General features: G+C 41.7%; 1 long non-coding RNA gene across 3 annotated transcripts in view; it reads right to left on the bottom strand.

Annotated features, from left to right (window-relative positions):
* LOC109491918 overlaps positions 1-20,393 on the bottom strand; it is a 64,215-nt gene that overhangs the window by 33,577 nt on the left and 10,245 nt on the right. For all 3 annotated transcript variants that reach the window (XR_006586196.1, XR_006586197.1, XR_006586198.1), the window contains exon 2: positions 6,519-6,667. This is a non-coding gene — a long non-coding RNA (uncharacterized LOC109491918). The remainder of the gene's footprint in view (positions 1-6,518; positions 6,668-20,393) is intronic.

The following is a 20,393-nucleotide window of genomic DNA, read 5'->3' as shown; positions in this document are numbered from 1 at the left end:
TGTCATTTGGGGGCACACAGACTTAGCCCTGGGAAGAGTGGTATCAGGACCATTCAAAGATGGCACCCTGTCCTGTTCCATCAGCTAACAGAAGAACATTAAGAGTCAGCCATTTTCATCTATCATTAGCCTCTATACAAATTCATGTATGTTTTTTACTCCAAACCAGCAAACAGGATGTTGACACAACCATAGAGCAGTGCCTACAAATCAGACATATATGTTATATGTAAGCTGCTAACAAACTATTGAATTCACCCACCCTCCTTTGCACCAGCAAGGTAAAGAGCAGAAATGTGAGTTTTTAATCAAATCAGAAAATGAGAACCAAAATATGGCAATGGTGCCTGTTAATCTCCTCTGTTTCCACAAGGATGGGCCCAGCCAGAAGCCTTCATTTCAATGGAAGATACAAATGGTTAGTTTGGATGAAAGAAAATGAAACCAGGGCAGGGAAGGGAGTGGCTACATCCTGAGCAAGACTGAATTCCGAGGTTGGTCAGTCGAAGGGCAGCTTGAGAGCTCGGAAGGCAAAGCCTTGGGTTACCAAGCCCTAGCAAAAGGATCTTACAGCCTGGAGGGCTGGTAAGAAACCTGGATGTCCAACTTCTTTAGGCCTTGGGGATTCCAGAGAAATCCAGCGAGACTCGTGTGGGTGGGCCAAGACAAAAGCACAGGCAGGAGAAAATAGGGAGGGGATTCTGCGCCCAGCAGGAAGTGGTTCCTGACACCCCGGAAGTACACTCTCCTCTGCAGGCATCTGTCTCCACTGTACCACAGATCAGGCTATAGTAATAGGCCGCTTACTTGCTGTCTCCACCACTGGATTCCTTGTTAAGAGGAAGGGTGTATGGAACTCATCATTGTATTAACAGCTTCTAGCTCTGTGCCCAGCCCTTCTGGCAGCAAGTACAACAGGAACAGCTAACTCTCATATAATAACAACTAACACACGTTGCACTCCGAGTGTGTCATGTGTACTCTAAATTCTTCACATCTATTAACTTAATTTTTTTTTAATGTTTATTTGTTTTTGAGAGAGACAGAGACAGAGACTGAGTGGGGGAAGGGCAGAGAGAAAGGGGGATACAGAATCTGAAGCAGGCTCCAGGCTCCAAGCTGTCAGCACAGAGTCCAATGTGGGGCTTGAACCCCTGAACCGCGAGATCATGACCTGAGTCAAAGTTGGACGCTTAACCAACTGAGCCACCCAGGCACCCCACATCTATTCACTTTTAAAATTCTCAGTGTTGGAGAAACTTAACAGAAGACCATGGGGGAGGGGAAGGGTGAAAAAAAGTTACAGAGAGGGAAGGAGGCAAACCATAAGAGACTCTTAAAAACTGAGAATAAACTGAGGGTTGATGGGGGGTGGGAGGGAGGGGAAAGTGGGTGATGAGCATTGAGGAGGGCACCTGCTGAGATGAGCACTGGGTGTTGTATGGAAACCAATTTGACAATAAATTTCATGTTAAAAAAAAAAGAAGGAACATAACAAATGACACAAGAGAAAAAAAATTCTCAGTGTTAATATTATATTTTATAGATAAGGAAACTAAGGCACAGAGAGTTCAAGATGCTTGTCCTAGGGTATAACACTAGTATATGGCAGAGCTGGGCTGTCTACTCCAGAGTGTATTTTTGGCCTTCTAATAATGTACTTGGTAAAGATCTGCTGACTGAACAGGCCAAGGCTTTGTCCTTGCCCTCTTCTCTCAGACTCTTTCTCCGTGGCCTCATCTACCTCTTCAGTTCCTAATATTACATCTCTGCAGCCTAATCTCTCTCTTCAGCCTACTTCCCAACACTAAAGACATCTCTGCCTTTAAATGTTTATGGTTTAGTCAAGAGACAGATACATAATCAATACCAGAAAATCATTCACCTACCGGTACCACCCTACCTCTCTATCTCCTCTCTCTCTCTTTTTACATGTGCACATACATGAATCCCCAAAGTCCATCCCTTACTGCCTTCTCCTCGGTAGGATATAACTGACCAGAAGGGGTATGTCTTACAGTTAACCTACTGAATAGCTGAGTCGGTTACTCAACACCAGTTCTCTGTTTCTACTACCAGCCCCTCAGCACACAGAACAATGGGTAGGTAGCAGCATTTTCCCCCAGCGTGAAACCTGAGACCTGCTCTACAAGGAAGAGTCTGCATGGAGAGGCCAGGGCTCTTGGGCGGGAGTCTGCTGCCCACCTCAGGGTAAATCTCTCTTCATTTGTCTGCAAAGATGGAGATGGGGGTGAGGGGCGACACTGCCTGTCTGCTTCCAACAAACATAGTAATTCACTCAATGTACTCTACACAAGTACACAGAGCTCACAGCCAACCCTTTTCACTTGGGAACATATGCATTGGAGAAATGGCAGAGGAAGCCTCTCTTTCCTAAATACAAAAGGAAACCCAGGATCGTAAGCTTTATGAAAAAAATCAATAGGTTAAAAGCAGAGAGTAGATAAAACAAGAAACTCGTTCAAAACAAATTCTAAAAAAGAAAAAATTGGACTTTAGAGGAAACAGAATACTCAAGAAAAGAGGGAAAATGTAAAAGTTTTTATTAATATGATCAGATATTTGAGAAGCTATTACATCAATGGAACATGAATAGGCTGCTAATACAGAGGACATTGAGAAAATAATTGATTGGAAATTAAAAATGTGATTTCTGCAATAAAAATTTAAAAGTAGGGGCTCAATGATAAAATTAAGGAAACTGTCAAGAACATGGAACAACAGGGACACCTGGGTGGCTCATTTGTTGGGCATCTGACTCTTGATTTCGGCTCAGGTCATATCTCAAAGTTCATGAGTTTGATTCCCATGTCTGGCTGTGCACTGACGGTGCAGAATCTGCTTGGGATTCTTTCTCTCTCCCCCCCCCCCCGCCCCCCTTCTCTCTCTTTCTAAATAAACAAACAAACATAAAAAAGACATGGAATGAAAGAAAAAGGATACAAAACATGAGAGAAAAGACACAAAGCATCAAACCAGGCATCCAGGTGTCCAACATCCATCCCAGAAAAACTGAATCCAGTACATGAAAGAGGACATAACTGAGAAATAAAAAAATATATAAATTTTCCAGAGTCCCCCCAAAACTTCACACCTTCAGAATGAAATGTGTTCCCCCAAAGCTAGAAGAAGAATGAAAAAAGATATGTACACAAATACATCAGTATAAAATTTCACTAAGAATAGATACTCTTAAAAGCCACCACTAAAAAAAAGTAAAGCACACATAAAGTTGGTCAACTCCAAAGGGACAAAAATTAGATTGACTGCCAACATTGTAGCATTGATATTGGAAATTACAATATGATCTAGCAGCACCTGGGAAATATTGAGAAGATGACACTATGCCCACTGGCTTGGCTGTCCCAAAGGATGGATGGAGAGAGGCAAGAGACACAGGCAGACATCCGGATCCTTCCGTGTAGTTAGAAGGTACAATTACAGCCATACAGAGCACAGAGCAGCAGCACACCCAGTCAGAGTGCAAACCCTCTGGCTTTCACATCTCCCTGAAGGCTCACAGCCGCTGCTGTCCTACCTGGCTCAGGTAAGCATTCCATTCAAGAAGCTGTTTGGGGTGTGTGTGTGTGTGTGTGTGTGTGTGTGTTTAATGTTTATTTATTTATTTTTGAGAGAGAAAGAGAGAGAGAGGGAGACAGAAAATCTGAAGGACAGAGCCCATTATGGGGTTTGAACTCATGAACCATGAGAACCTGAGCCGAAACTGAGAGTCAGACGCTTAACCAACTGGTCCACCCAGCTGCCCCCGGTGTGTTTTTGTATCGAATCCTTATCCACACTCTGCCAGCCCAATAGGGGCAAGTAACTGATTACAACTCCAGCCTGTTCCAGAACGTTCACCGCGAGACAGGATGAATCCGAGGTTAGTCTCCCAAAGTCAGTCTCCTAGGCATCCTGCCCTCCAGCAGATCTACATGTGAGGGTCCCTTGAAGCCATTTCCTGCTGCAGTCAGTCACCATGGGGACCAAATTCATTTCAGAACTACAAGAGGTCAAAGAGTTTATCTCCCATAGTCTTGCTGAAAAAATAATGACTTGGGAATTTATTCGGAAATTGAAAAATGAAACTAAAAAAAGAAGAATTTAAGAACAATGTGGATTGGAGGATTGTCTACAATAACAACAGAAAGATTTATTCCATGGAAACAACGAAAAGGCGAATCAGATGACAATTGTACAGGGAGTTTATATAAACCAATTGGCCCAAATTAGAAACTGAAGTCAAAGGACTTAAGATGAATATCTCCAAGAAAAAAAAAAAAAAAGGATTTCGCTCATCAGATAGTATTAAAAACCTAGAAATATCCAGGAATTAAAAAGGCATTTACTTCTCTCAACAAGAAACAAGGAAACAATTAGAAACTCCAAGGAAAGCAAACAAGCAAATGTGAGAAAAACCCCAGTGCAAAGACAGAGAACAAACTAAAATGGCATGGTTTTGAGCAAGGCTGGAACGTGAGAGAATTTAATTGCTCCATGGGCTCGAATATTCTTTGAACCGAGCAGGATTAGTGACATAGGATTTCACTGTATTTGGTTCTACAGTAAGTGAAAAATATATAACTATCATACAGGTGGTGATGTTTTATTTTTTAGAGTCAATCTGTAGACAAAACATGAGATGTAATTATAGGCACACAAAAGAATTCAAACAGCTGAACTTTGCAAAAATGGTAGTCTGCAACTGACAAGGAAAAAATGGAAGATGTTGCATCAGCTCTGACTGCTCCTCCAGCAGGGACCATCTCAAGTTTACTGAACTGAAATTTGAGTATATTGTGTAGTTCACTCTACAGTGACTTACCACACACCCTCCACACGCTACACATTGCCCTGGGTCTTGAGAGACGATGCTGAGCATGTCTACAGTGCTGACAGGCAGGTTTCCTGCCCTTGGGGAGCAGGTCATGGGACACTGTGGAGGGAGAGTGCAAGTGACAGAAAGTCGCCATATTTGATGGCAGGCAAAGAATGTAAGACTCCTTGACAATTATGGTAAAAGCCAAACAAAAAATAAAGTTAGAAATGGTTAAAAGCACTTGCCTCTAGAAAGTAAGACTGGTTGGTGGGGCAGTGGAGTTTAAGAAATGAGTTTTTTTTACTTGACTCAATTTGCACTACTTTGAACCTTGCCTTATAAGTATAAGGTTTATTTTAATCATAATTTTAAAAAAAAACTGTAATAATGCTACTTCTAACCGGCACGGTCAGAGTGGCTCACACTAAGTGCAAATGTTGCATAAAAGACCTGATGTCAGGGCTTCGGGATCCTGAATTTTGTGCAAAGAGTGTGAAATGGTGCAGCTGGGAGCCATTTTCTTCAATATACACTGAGAAGATTTTGGTCCTATAATTGTGCATCTGGATATTTTAATAGTGGTATGATATAAAATAAGCCTCTAGAAATATACTGTGTTGCCCTTTCTGCTTTTTTTATTGCTGTAAGTTGACTTTTAATTTTTTAAGTAGTATATAAATATTTTAGAAGGTGCTGTGAAAAAGTGCTTAAGAAAGTACATACTTGGGGCACCTAGGTGGCTCCATTGGTTAAACAACCAGCTTTGGCTCAGGTCACGATCTCGTAGTTCATGAGTTTAAGCCCTGCATGGCCTCTCTGTTATCAGCTCAAAGCCCACCTCTGATCCTGTCTCCCCCTTCTCTCTCTGCCCCTGCCCCACTTGCTCTCCCTCTCTCTGAAAATAAACATTAAAAAAAAAAGTGCATACTTGTCTATACACAAAAAACATGTTTGAGTGGTTCAACCCCTCTTATAGCCCATATCTAATAGTATGTTGGGATCTAACCATCGTGGGCAACAATGATCCCTGAAAAGATGCGTCCAGAGGTCTGTTTTGCCTGATCCCTTCCAATCTCTTTCGTCATTCTCTCCCAGACTACCTGAAGCTGCCTCTCCATAGCTCTAGAACTCTGGGAGCAGGAACAGTCATGGGGAAAGACGGAGGGTGGAAGGGAGTCCACTTCAGAATGGGGTGGGGTGAGAAAGAACGAGGGGCACTGTGAAAGATCAGCTCTGATCTGGGAGGGACTCTGAGGAGGCATTAGGTTAGAGGTGAGCAGTGAGGGGCAGAGAAGAACGGATCTGCCTGTAAGGCAGGAGAGGGTGTGGGAGCAGTAGGAGAGCTGGTGTGGAGTTTAGGGCAGTGAACAGAGTGGCTCCAAATGGACTGGAAGGAAGGCCTGCAAGGCAGGGATGTGGTGAAGGAAAAATGAGGGCAACACAGCCAAGCCCTTGTGGTGAGAAATGAACTGCCGTAGACATTGCTCAGGAAAGGTGGGCATCCCAGGGCCTGCCTGGGAAGGACACGTGGTCTATCTTAGGTGCTTTGGCCGTGTGGTCTTGGGTCCAAGCCCACCCAGGGACTCGGTGACACAGAATGGAGAATTTGTTTAATGAACCCAGAGCCATAAAGAATCTGATCAACAAAGCATAAAAATCACTCAGGGACTACCCCTACCTCAGTTGTGTCCAGTTGGGGGTCTGTTCTGTGGCCTACTTCCCATCAACCTCTGCTCTCATCCTTAGAGCAGGTGTCCGTGAGCACTCATTTCTGCCTCCACCTCCAGTCTGTCCTGGGACGCGGGTCTGGGTCACAGCTCCTGGACACTGAAGAAACACAGAGGGAGAATGTGTCTGTACTTGACCATCTGAATCAGAGCCCCGTGCTCTCAGAAAAAGGCGGTGCCTCCCCCTGACCTACATTTTCAGGACTCGCGTTCTTAACCCCACCATCGAGGGTGGTGACAGCTGCCAAGCACTGTTAATTCTAGACCTGTCACCAATCCTCTTCCCTGCAGGGCTCGAACACAAAGAACCATGAGCCATTATTGCCTTCTTTCTGCTGTGTAGGAAGAAACTACGACTGATTCCTTTCACCCTGAGCTTCCTGAGAGTCGGAGTCACATGCCATGGGCTTTGGAAACACCGACCTAGGCTTGAGTTCCAACATCACCATTTTCTAGCTGTGCAGCTTGCAAATTTTCTTAACTCGTCTGAGCTATAATTTTTTTCAATTAACAACTCGATACTAATAATTACCTCATTGTATTATATGGAGAATTAAGTGAAATAATATGCATAAAGTACCTAATTCAGAGTCTGGCACGTTGTACTCATCTTTGTTCTCCCATGTCTAGACATAGGTGGTGTTGAAAGTATTCTTGCCCTCATTTCCTGGCAAAAAAAAGTGGGACCGCAGGACCCAGCTGTCTCCCATACCCCCTGAGTCAGGTCCACACCCCGTTGTCACTGCCTACACGGTCTCAGATATGGTTTTCAGGCAGATCCTCCCTTCTTTCTGTTTATATATCATATAAGCATGCTGCAAACAAGAGGCTGTCTCTGGTTCTTGTCACATCCGTGTTGAGTTGCCATGCTCCCCGACTCTGTGCAGAGGGTGTAGCTGGCTGTCCAATGCCCACTAAGTCAGCGTTAAGGCTGGGTCTCAGTCCAGTCCCTGGGCTAGCTTCCCAGGGCTACTCCAGGCATCCAACCCGGCAGAGCTTGCACACCAAAACCTCAATCCCAGCTTCTCCTTCTCTGAGTTCATCCCATGTGGGCACCTGTCTCCTTCAGCTGTGGGAAAAACTCCCAGATACTAGAACAAATGAGTCTGCAGGGTCATTCTGGCCTCTTACTGGATACCAGCAGCCCAGATTCAGAAAGACCAGGGCTTTCCCAGCAAAGGTTCTGGGAAGCCTGCTTTTTCCTCTTTTCTTCTCTTTTCTTGTGTTACTCTATTTTTTAGAGATCCTAGCTGTTGAAAAACATACTTTCTATCAACCACGCTGACAATTTCAACACAAGATAGTGGTTGAGAAGACAGGCTTTAAATTTGGATAGAACTAGATGTGAATTTCATACCACAATTTATGAGCTGTGTGACCTTGAGCTAGTTACTTTAATCTATCTTCTCATCCCAAACTGAAAATGATAGTATCTATAGCATGTATTTCATCATTTGGTTGCAAGTGAAGAAATCTGACTCAGTGGTTTAAACAAAAAGGAATAGTTTCTCTCACCTAGCAAGAGCCCTGGAAGTGGTGACTGTGTAGTTTCAGCACCTCAATAACATCTCCCAGATTCTTTTTTATCTCATCCTTATTGCCTCATGTTTATAAAATGGCTGTTGTGGCTCCAGATATCACATTTATATCAAGGTACCTATATCTTTCCTTTTAACAGGAAAATAGAAGCCTTTGCAGTAGTCTTCGTTCTGGACTTTTTCTTTAGATCCTATTAGCCAGAACTGGGAGATATGGCAATTCATAGCAAGGGAACTGGGAAATTGGAGAATATTATTGGCTTAGACCAAACAGAATTCATATCTTGGAGCTGGGCACATTGCAGCTCAGGGAGAAAAAAGTCAGGGTTTAGTTACCTAATGTGATACTGTGATTTATTATAAGAAATACATATTTGGTCTTTGTCCCCATTTCTGGCACACAACTCAAAACCCTTGGAATTTCCTGTGTTGAGAGTTTATCACACTTTGTTATGTTAATGAGGCAACTTTTGGAAAACACCTCAGGATGGGGGCTGGTTGTCAATGGAGCCTATCTTGCCATGGTTGCTCCATGGTTGCCAATGGGGCCTGATTTTGATTAAAGGGTTAGAACTTTCACTCCTCACCCCCCTCCCAGTCCCCACCTCCCTGCCCCCCACCCTGACCTCAGGGGAGGGGAGACAGGCTGGAGGTGGAATCAATCGCAATGGCCAATAATTTAATCAGCCATGCCTATGTAATGAAGCCTCCACAAAAACCCAAGAGTACAGGGTTCAGAGACTTTCAGGGTTGATGAACATGAGGACATCAGGAGACACCAGGAGAATGGTGTGCCTGGGGAGGACACGGGAGTTCTGCACTCTGCTCACACACCTTGGTCTATGCATCTCTCCCACCTGGCTTTTCCGGAGTTATATCCTTTCATAATAAAGTGGTAACACAGTGAATAAAATGTTTCTCTGAGTTCTGTTAGCCAATCTGGCAAATCAACCAAACCCAAGAAGAGAGTCCTAGGAATCACTGATTTATAGCCAGTTGGTCAGAAGCACAGGTAACCTGGCCATGTAACTGGCATCTGAAGGGGGGGGGGGGGTTAGTGGGAGAGGGGACTCATGGTGAGGGGGGAGCTCATGGTGAGGGGTAGTCGTATGGGACTGAACACTTAACCTGTGAGATCCAATACTATCTCCAGGCAGATGGTGATAGAACTGAGTTGAATTGTTGGATGCCCAGTTGGTGTCCCCAGAGAAGTGCGGGTGCAGGTAACCCACATTGGAATGGAGTCTCAGAACCATTTTCCCAAGCAAGAGGTAGGTATGGCTAAAGGGCAAGTAACCAGAGAAGTCTGACTTGACACAGGCTTGTGGTATTAAATTTAAGAATATTTGTAGGGTCGCCTGGGTGGCTTAGTCATTTGAGCGTCTGACTCTTGGTTTCAACTCAAGTCATGATCTAACAGTTCATGGGTTCGAGCCCCGTGTTGGGCTCCATGCCAACAGTGTGGAGCCTGCTTGGAATTCTGTCCCTCTCTGACTCTCCCCCACTTGTGTGTGCATGCGCGCGCGCGCGCTCTCTCTCTCTCTCTCTCTCTCTCTCTCAAAATAAATAAACTTAAAAAATTGTTTAAAAAAAAAGAATATTTATAAAGTGCTTGGTGCAGTGTCAGACTTATAAGTAGTGTTTAATACATTATACCCATCATTATCAATAAAATATAAATTGTTGGGGGGCCTGGGTGGCTCAGTCAGTTGAGCATCCAACTCTTGGTTTCAGCTCAGGTCATGGATCTCAAGGTTCATGAGTTTGAGTCCTGAATCAGACTCTGTGCTGACAGTGCAGAGGCTGCTTGGGATTCTCTCTCTCTCTCTCTCTCTCTCTCTCTCTCTCTCTCTCTCTCTCTCCCCCTCTTTCTCTGCCCCCCCTCCAGCTTGTTCTCACTCTCTTAAAATAAATCAATAAAAACTTAAAATATATATATATATATATATATATATATATATATATATGTCAACCAACTTTGGCAATATATATATATATATATATATTTATATTTATATATATATTTATATTTATATTTATATATATATATAAATTGCCAAAGTTGGTTGATCATGCCCTATAGATAATTAAATATAGTAGTTAGAAAGTGATAAAATTGATAGCACAACTCAGCTGTACTGATTTCTGAGTGTCCCCCACCCCCACCAGCGTAGGACTTACTCTCATTCATTCTTTCAGGCACAAATATCAAGTACCAACTTTGCATCAGGTGCAAGGCCAGGTACAGGCAATAATCCCTCTCCCTGACTCCCTAGGCCTCAGAAATTTAGTTCCCATACCTTTTGTGCTCATGTTCTCTGGCTGGAACCCCAGGTCCAAGCTCCTGCAGACCCCCGGATCTTCCCTTTCCCCGCCAAAGTCAGAAACCACAAGAATGGTTTCAACTTAAGGGCAGCACAGTAATTCGTGCCACATCCACACCTTCCTTTTTGGATTTTGAGATTCCCCAGAACATAAATGCGAATGAAGCAGACACCCAAAGAGCTAGCAGGGAACTCTTCACAAAGCGCGCACTTTTCACGAGCACCAAACCGGGAGCTTCCCCAGATTCTGTCGACTCCTTATGACTGAATTCAAACGTTTGTCCAGCAAGGGCTGTTCATAAGCAGACCTTCTGTGCTGGACCCCAAGAACACGTTCCAGAGCACATCCTCAGTTTCACCAGCAGTGAGGTCCTCAAAGCGAGCCTCATCCTCCATTAATAATGGTGTTAGAACCCATAACGCGGCTGTTCACAGTGCCAGGTCCTGTTCTAGGCACTCTATATACATTCTCTCATTTAATCTTCCTGCACTGCCAGATGGGTACTATTATCTCTAGTTTACAGTTGAGCACACTGAGGCCCAGAAAGAGTAATTTACCTGAGGTCACACAGCGAGTTGATGGCAAAGCCACAGCTGAAACCCGAGCCTCCAATATCTAATCCCAAATACTGCCTCTGGGGCTATGTGGCCCCTCATTACATGCATTCTCTGGAATAATGTTCCTGCTTCGAACCTTTTTTTTGCCGTCGGAGTGGAAGTTTTCTAGAGAAAGATAGTATTCCTTAAGCTAGGAGTGTGGATTTCGGCCCCCTGTATTTTCTATAATCGCATTTCTAGAAGTGACCAAATTGCTTTTTCTTTCCCTCCCTGTACCTCACCACCAGCACCACCATTTTGCTCTCCTTTTTTGCCACAGAAGCAGCTATGGGAGGTAGCGTTAGAATGAACTTGACGACGGAATTGCAAAGAATCACTGAAGTGCTGTCCACCCCATCTAAACCGTCTCTACAGGAAGAGACCCTGCCAGTACCAAGGACGCATCTGGGAGAGTATTGTGGAGAGAGAGGTAAGAATAAGGATGGGAATTGCCAATAGGCTGAAAAACGACCTATTTAAATCTGGTAAATATTGGCAGGAAGAGAAATGAAACACATCCTGAAATAGAGATGGGGCAGACCCCCGTTTCCCTTTACTTCGTTCCTGATGCAGAGATTACACAACAGCAGCATGACCTCGCTTGGAGCCTGGGCCAGTGCCACGTGGAGAGAGGGAGGGGAACCAATTCACTGTGTCCTATGCTCAGCTGAACCGTTGCTACCTACTTGGTCTGACCAAACTTCAAGCACAGCCTCCTTTCCCTTCCAGTGCACTAGGAAACTGAAGGGAAGCCCCTATACCAGGTGACTCCTGAAAGATTTCTGAAATTGTACCCTGCATGCCGTCTCATCCCGTTGTGCTTTACGTCAAATGCCGTGTCAGAAAATCAGGGCTCACCTCAGGGTCAACACAGAACAGAAATACCCAGCAGATATGCTAACACTCTCTAGCCTCACGCAGAAGTTCGCTCTATCATGAAATTTGAATGCAAGAGTTCTTGCAAGAAAATTTGGCCCTGCTGCTCCTGCAGGTCCCAGTGTTCCTGTGACTGTCCTCCAGTCTTTCTGGAAATCAGGGCCATCGTTGTTTCTTATCAGGACATTGCCAGAACCTGCTGGTGTAACATCAGTTTTCTCTAAGACAGACAGATGGGTTCCTGCTCTTCCCTCCTGGAGAAGGGAAGTGAAGGGGCAGATCTATGAAGTGCAGCGTACTTTGGACAGAATCACAAAGCCCAAAAAGCACAGTCACAAGTGGAGAATTCTCTTTCTGGTGGGTGGAGGAGGGAGGAGGGGGCAGTGTACAATGACTGCCCATATTCTTCATTTGGAAGAGACTAAAATAAGTAGACATAGGTGTTCGGGTGAAGTAGGATAAACTGAGTGCCAAAGACAGAAAACATGACTGGTTCATTCCATTATCAATGATTCACTTATACAGTCATTCACTTCTCATCCATTCATGTATTCATTTCACATTCATGATTATGTACTGGACATAGCCCTAGAGAGAAGGCAGAGAAAGACCCAAGGATGTAATCCCCCTGCTTTGTGGTAAGGGCTAAAGGAGTCCACGAAGGGTTCACCATTGAGTTGCTCTTTCCTCTTTTTCTCTTACTCACATCCTGCAAAGGTTTGATTTTTGATAATTTGCCTGAGCTTTACTGATCCACTCTCCAGAGCTCTAGAAACACTATCTAGAGTACCATTGAAACAAAAATGATGAAAATGATAATAGACAACACTTACTGAGTACTTTTTGTATGTGAAGTAATGTTCTAAACATTTTAAGTAGATTACCTTATTTATACATTATGAGAGTATGACAAGCTGGGTACTATTAATATGCTTGTTTTCCAGATAAGAAAGCTGAGGTATAAAGAAATTCATCAACTTGTCAATGCCACACCACAAATAAGAGGAAGATTTGGGATTTGGATGAAGGCGGTCTAGCTCCAAAGCTTCCCTTTTAGCCATTACTCTATCTGTATAATGGATGAAGTGTTTGACCTCAGAGAAAATTTCAAGTATATGTAGTTTTCTTTGCTGACTTGAATCATATAATTTTAAACATCCAATAGTGGTTGCTACTGGAAACTATTGGAAGCCTGTTCAGTACTAAACCCAGTCATTAGCCACTCTGGAAGCCAGGCTGTGTTTAGCCCTCCCCCAGCAGGGAAGAAACAAATTTTACTGAGAAGGTGTCAAAGTCACACAGCTAGTGAACCATGGGGCCAAGGTTCAAGCCTGTTCCTAGCACATGGCCTTCAACAAATATTTGTTGAGCAATGAATAAATGAATGCATAAAGAAAATGAAAACGTGAGCAAGCAAGCAGGCATGCAGGCAGGCAGGGCTGTGTAGCCCAAAAGTTCATGCTCCATCCTTTGTACTGGTGGTTTTAAATTGTGTGCCACAAAGGCCTCAGGTAATGTGAGGAGGGGTAGTGTGGAATAGCTAGCTACCTGTGAGACTGGAGCCCCAGGCCTCCTATCCCTGCTCCAATCAGAGAATCTCTGCCTCTATATGTGTTAGGTACTGGAGGACAGGTGTCACCAAAAATAGTAGGGAGACCCAAGTATCTATCCCTCCACTGAAGAAAACATTAAGCTGGCAAAAATAATCAGAATGAGGAATGTAATTTAAAAAAAACAGATTTGCGAAAACCAGGGAAGTGCTTAATGAAGCAGCTGCTGCTAATTTTAGTAAAAGCATGTGGCATTTTTCTTACCCACCTACGATCCCCCCCATTCCCTAGCTTGGCCCATGGCCATGTTGATGGTTAACTCCCATTCCTGGTGGTTCGGTTTGCTGATGCCAGAGGGGCAATTCAAACTTTGTTATCAAAGAACTGTAGTTGTGCATTTTGACCTGTCTGTCGGTTCCCTGACTCACTTGCTCAGAGGCTGCCTTTGTTTTGACCCTCTCGGAATTTTCTCAGGGATGGAATGGCCTTCTGGGCAGCATTCGTTGAAAGGATGTAAAGCCATCTTACTACGGACAGTCACCTGGGGCAAAGGATGGAGAACGGGACAAGCATCTGACAGACCAAAAATTTGGGAAAGAGAAGCCTGAGGAGGAAGATAACTGAAGGTATAAGGGCTTGGAAGGGTTTCCAGGTATGCCAGGGAATCTGGAGGGCCATATGCATGCCCAAGTCTGAATATATATACTCAAAAAAAGTGAGGTGATCTGATCTTTGGGTTCTTTGTGAGAGTTAAGACAGTTGTAGATGGTCTGGCTAAGCACTGAAGGACAGTAGTTCACAAACAATCTGCAAAGATTGCAAATACCACAAAGTCTTTTCTGTTTTGTTTTCTTTTTGGTTCCAAACACTTAAGGAAATATCTCTCAGGTTCCTGGATGAATGCTGAGATAATGGAAGCGAGACTTGCATGACCACAGATGACAAGAAATGTTTGCAAAATCATTTGGAAAAGTCACTAAATAAGTAGATGATTGTAACTCACAATAAGAAACAATAGCACATCATGGGAAGGGGAAAGAATATGATTTCTGGAGTTATCACTTTATAATACTCAAAATGTCAAGTTTTCAACAAAAATTTAGCAGCATGCCAAGAAACAGGAAACTATGGTGCATTCACAGGAAAAAGAAAATAAAGTGACAGAAATGGTCTCTGAGGAAGCCCAGACAGACAGATTATCTTGAAGATGCTCAAGTCAACTATCTTGAAGATGTTCAAAGAACTAAAGGAAACCAGGAGAATGATGTCTCAACAAACAGAGAATATCAATCAATAATAAAATGAACCAAATAAAAATTCTGGAGCTTGAAAGTACAATAGCTAAAATGAAAAATTCACTAGAGATGTTCAGCAGAAGATCTGACAGGAAGGAGAATCGGGTAACTTGGAGATTGGTCCATTAAAATTATCCAGTCTGAAAAGCATAAAGAAAAAAGAAAGAAGAAAAGTGAACAGACCTAAAGGGATATGTGGGACATCATCAAAAGTACCAACATGCACACTATGGGAATCTCAGACAGGAGAGGAAAGAGAGAAAGAGGCAAAAAAAAAAAAAAAAAAAATTGAAGAATTAATGTCCCAAGAGTCCCAAACTGATGAAAAACATGAATCTACACCTCCAAAACGTTCAATGAGGCTCAGGTAGGATAAAGTCAAAGGCATCCACACTGATATACATTGTTAATCCAATTGTCAAAAGACAAATATAGTCTTGAAAGCAGCAACAGAGAAGCAACTAGTCATGTGCAAAGGATCCTCAATATAATAACAGCTGGTTTCTCATCGGAAACCACAGAGGCCAGAGGACAATGGAGTAACATATTTAAAGTAGTGAGAAAAAGAAAAAGAAACCCTCTCACCCAATAATTCTATACCTGGCAAAAGTATCCTCCAAAAGTGAAAGAGAAATTAAGATATTCACAGATGAACAAAAACTGAGGGAGTTTATTGCTAGTTGACCTGCCTTAGAGGGTATACCAAAGGGAGTCTTTCAGAATGAAATGAAAGGACACTAGACAGTAACTCAAAACCATATGAAGAAATGAAGAACATCAGCAAAGGTAACTACATAGGCAAATATGAAAAACAGTATTACTGTATTTTTTGGTTTGTAATTCCTCTTTCCTTTCCTATATGATTTAAAATACAAATGCTGTGGATATTATTTCATTTTATGGAATCACTAAGTTCTTTGTCTCCCCTCATTGTCTAATAATTTCCTCTCCCCCTTTTTTTTAAGCTTCATTATTTTCCACAATTTTATGTTCCATATCACCTATTCTCTCTTCTTCTTCAATTCCCATTGTGACTGTATCCAGTCAGTATTACATCTTAGTTATAGCATTTTTTTAATTTCAGCCTATTTTAGGTCTTTGACCTCTGAAGCAATGTTTCTCTGGTGTCTTCTATACTTTTTTCAAGGCCAGCTATTAGTCTTATGACTGCTGTTCTAAATTCTTGTTCATATATATTGCTTATAACTGTTTTGATCAAGTCCCTTGGCTGTGATTTCTTCTTGACCTTTCTTTTGGGAAGAATTCCTCGGTCTTGTCATATTGGCTAAGTTTCTGTCCTTTATGTGTTTTAAAATCTTGTTATGTTTCCTGCATCTGAGAGTACTACTATATTAAAAAGGGCCATACACTGTCCAGGGCTGGCACTTTAGGAAGTGTTTCTGGTGTGTGCTGTGTGCACTCTGCTGTTGAGTTTTGAATATTCTTTCTCACTGGTCAGTCCTCTGCAGAGCTCCTCTTGCAGTGGGGAGTGTTTAGACCTTTAACTAACCAGATATAAATAACATAACTGATCAAGAATTTAGAATAATAGTCATAAAATTAATCACTGGGCCTGGAAAAAGCATAGAAGACAGCAGAGAATCTATTGCTACAGAGATCAAGGGACTAAACAATAGTCGTGATGAATTAAAAAATGTTATAAATGAAGTGCAAAATAAAATGGAGGTGACCACAGTGCAGATTGAAGAGGCAGAGGGGAGATTAGGTCAATTAGAAGATAAAATTATGGAAAAAGAGAAAGCTGAAAAAAATAGAGATAAAACAATCCATGATCACGAGGGGGAGAATTAGAGAACTAAGTGATTCAAACAGAACACTATCTGTTATCATAGGAATTCCAGAAGAAGAAGAGAGAGAGAGAGAGAAAGGGGCTGAAGTTGTTCTTGAACAAATCATAGCTGAGAAAACTTCCCTGATCTGGGGAAGGAAACAGGCATTGAAATCCAAGAGGCACAGAGAACTCCCTTCAGACGTAACTTGAATCGATCTTCTGCATGACATATCAGAGAAACTGGCAAAATACAAGGATAAAGAGAGAATTCTGGAAGCAGCTAGGGATAAACAAGCCTTAACATACAAAGGTAGACACATAAGGATAGTAGCAGACCTATCTACTGAAACTTGGCACGACAAAAAGGAATGGCAGGAAATCTTCAATGTGATGAAGAGAAAAAATATGCAGCCGAGAATCCTTTAACCAGCAAGCCTGTCATTCAGAATAGGAGAGATAAAGATTTTCCAAAGAAACAAAAACTGAAGGAATTCATCAGCACTAAACCAGCCCTACAAAAGATCCTAAGGGGGATTCTGTGAGTGAAATGTTGCAAGGACCACAAAATACCAGAGACATCACTACAAGCATGAAACCTACAGACAACACAATGACTCTAAACCCATATCTTTCAATAATAACACTGAATGTAAATGGACTAAATGCTCCAACCAAAAGACATAGGGTATCAGAATGGATTAAAAAAAAAAAAACAAGACACATCTATTTGCTGTCTATAAGAGACTCATTTTAGACCTGAGGACACCTTCAGATGGAAAGTGAGGGGATGGAGAACTATCTATCATGCTACTGGAAGTCAAAAGAAAGCTGGAGTAGCCATACTTATATCAGACAAACTAGACTTTAAATTAAAGGCTGTAACAAGAGATGAAGGAGGGCATTATATAATAATTACAGGGTCTATCCATCAGGAAGAGCTAACAATTATAAATGTCTATGCACCGAATATAGGAGCCCCCAAATATATAAAACAATGAATCACAAACATAAGCAACCTTATTGATAAGAATGTGGTAATTGCAGGGGACTTTAATATTCCACTTACAACAATGGATAGATCATCTAGACAGAGAATCAGTAAAGAAACAATGGCCCTGAATGATACATTGGATCAGATGGACTTGACACATATATTTAGAACTCTTCATCCCAAAGCAACAGAAAACACTTTCTTCTCAAGTGTGCATGGAACATTCTCCAAGATAGATCACATACTGGGTCACAAAACAGCCCTTAATAAGTATAAAAGAATTGATATCATACCATGTACACTTTCAAATAACAATGCTATGAAACTTGAAAGCAACCACAGGAAAAAGTCTGGAAAATCTCCAAAAGCATGGAGGTTAAAGAACATCTTACTAAAGAATTAATGGGTCAATGAGGCAATTACAGAAGACATTAAAAAATATATAGCAACAAATGAAAATGAAAATACAACAGTCCAAACACTTTGGGATGCAGTGAAGGCAGTCCTGAGAGGAAAATACATTGCAATCCAGGCCTATCTCAAGAAACAAGAAAAATCCCAAATACAAAATCTAACAGCACACCTAAAGGAACTAGAAGCAGAACAGCAAAGACATCCCAAACCCGGGAGAAGAAGAAAGAGAAATAATAAAAATCAGAGCAGAAATAAACAATATAGTATCCAAAAAACAGTAGAGCGTATCAATGAAACCAAGAGTTGGTTTTTTGAAAAAAAAAAAAAACAAAACTGATAAACCTCTAGCCAGGCTTCTCAAAAAGAAAAGGGAGACGACCCAAATAGATAAAATCATGAATGAAAATGGAATTATTACAACCAATCCCTTAGAAATATAAGCAATTATCAGGGAATACTATGAAAAATTATATGCCAACAAACTGGACAACCTGGAAGAAATGGAAAAATTCCTAAGCACCCACACACTTCCAAAACTCAAACAGGAAGAAATAGAAAACTTGAACAGACCATAACCAGTGAAGAAATTGAGTCAGTTATCAAAAATCTTCCAACAAATAAGAGTCCAGGACCAGATGGCTTCCCTGGGGAATTCTACCAGACATTTAAAGCAGAGCTAATACCTATATTTCTCAAGCTGTTCCAAAAAATAGAAAGGGAAGGAAAACTTCCAGACTCATTCTATGAAGCCAGAATTACTTTGATTCCCAAACCAGACAGAGACCCAGCAAAAAAAGAGAACTACAGGCCAATATCCCTGATGAATATGGAGGCAAAAATTTTCAACAAGATATTAGCAAATCAAATTTAACAGCATATAAAAAGAATTATTCACCATGATCAAGTGGGATTCATTCCTGTGCTTCAGGACTGGCTCAAGATTCACAAATCAATCAATGTGATACATCACATTAATAAAAGAAGAGATAAGAACCATATGATCCTGTCAATAGATACAGAAAAAACTTTTGACAAAACTCAGCATCCTTTCTTAATCAAAACCCTCAAGAAAGTCGGGATAGAAGGAAAATACTTAAACAGCATAAAAGCCATTTATGAAAAGCCCACAGCTGGGGCACCTGGGTGGCTTAGTCGGTTGAGCGTCTAACTTTGGCTCAGGTCATGATCTCATGATTCGTGAGTTTGAGCCCCACATCAGACTCTGTGCTGTCAGCTCAGAGCCTGGAACCTGCTTTAGATTCTGTGTCTCCCTCTCTCTCTGCCTCTGCTCTGCTCACACTCTGTCTCTGTCTCTCAAAAAAAGTGAATAAACATTTAAAAAATATTTTTAAAAAAGCCCATAACTAATATCATCCTCAATGGGGAAAAACTGAGAGCTTTCCCCTGAGATCAGGAACACAACAGGGATGCCCACTCTCAGCACTGTTGTTTACCATAGTGTTGGAAGTACTAGCATCAGCAATCAGACAACAAAAGGAAATCAAAGGCATCAAAATTGGCAAAGATGAAGTCACACTTTCACTTTTCGCAGACAATACGATATTCTACATGGAAAACCAGACAGACTCCACCAAAAGTCTGCTAGAGCTGATACATGAATTCAGCAAATTTGCAGGGTACAAAATTAATGTACAGAAATTGGTTGCATTTTTATACACCAATAATGAAACAACAGAAAGAAAAATAAAGAAACTAATCCCATTCACAATTGCACCAAGAATCACAAAATACCTAGGAATAAACCTAACCAAAGATGTAAAAGATCTTTATGCTGAAAACTATATAAAGCTTATGAAGGAAATTGAAGAAGATACAAAGAAATGGAAAAACATTCCATGCTCATGGATTGGAAGAATAAATATTGTTAAAATGTCAATACTACCCAAGGCAATCTACACATTCAATGCAATCCCAATCAAAATTGCACCAGCATTCTTCTCAAAGCTAGAACAAATAATCCTAAAATTTGTATGGAACCACAAAAGACCCTGAATAGCCAAAGTAATATTGAAGAAGAAAACCAAAGCGGGAAGCATCACAATCCCAGACTTTAGCCTTTACTACAAAGCTGTAATCATCAAGACAGTATGGTATTAGCACAAAAACAGACACATAGGCCAATGAAATAGAAGAGACTCCAGAATTGAACCCACAAATGTATGGCCAACTAATCTTTGACAAAGCAGGAAAGAGTATCCAATGGAAAAAAGACAGTCTCTTTAACAAATGGTGCTGGGAGAACTGGACAGCAACATGCAGAAGAATGAAACTAGACTACTTTCTTACACCATACACAAAAATAAACTCAAAATGGATAAAGGACCTGAATGTGAGACAGGAAACCATCCAAACCCTAGAGGAGAAGCAGGCAAAGACCTCTTTGACCTCAGTTGCAGCAATTTCTTACTTGACACATCTCCAAAGGCAA

This window comes from Felis catus, chromosome D1 (assembly GCF_018350175.1).
Source record: "Felis catus isolate Fca126 chromosome D1, F.catus_Fca126_mat1.0, whole genome shotgun sequence".
NCBI classification, from domain to species: Eukaryota; Metazoa; Chordata; class Mammalia; order Carnivora; family Felidae; genus Felis; species Felis catus.
This window is presented reverse-complemented; position numbering and strand designations above follow the sequence as displayed.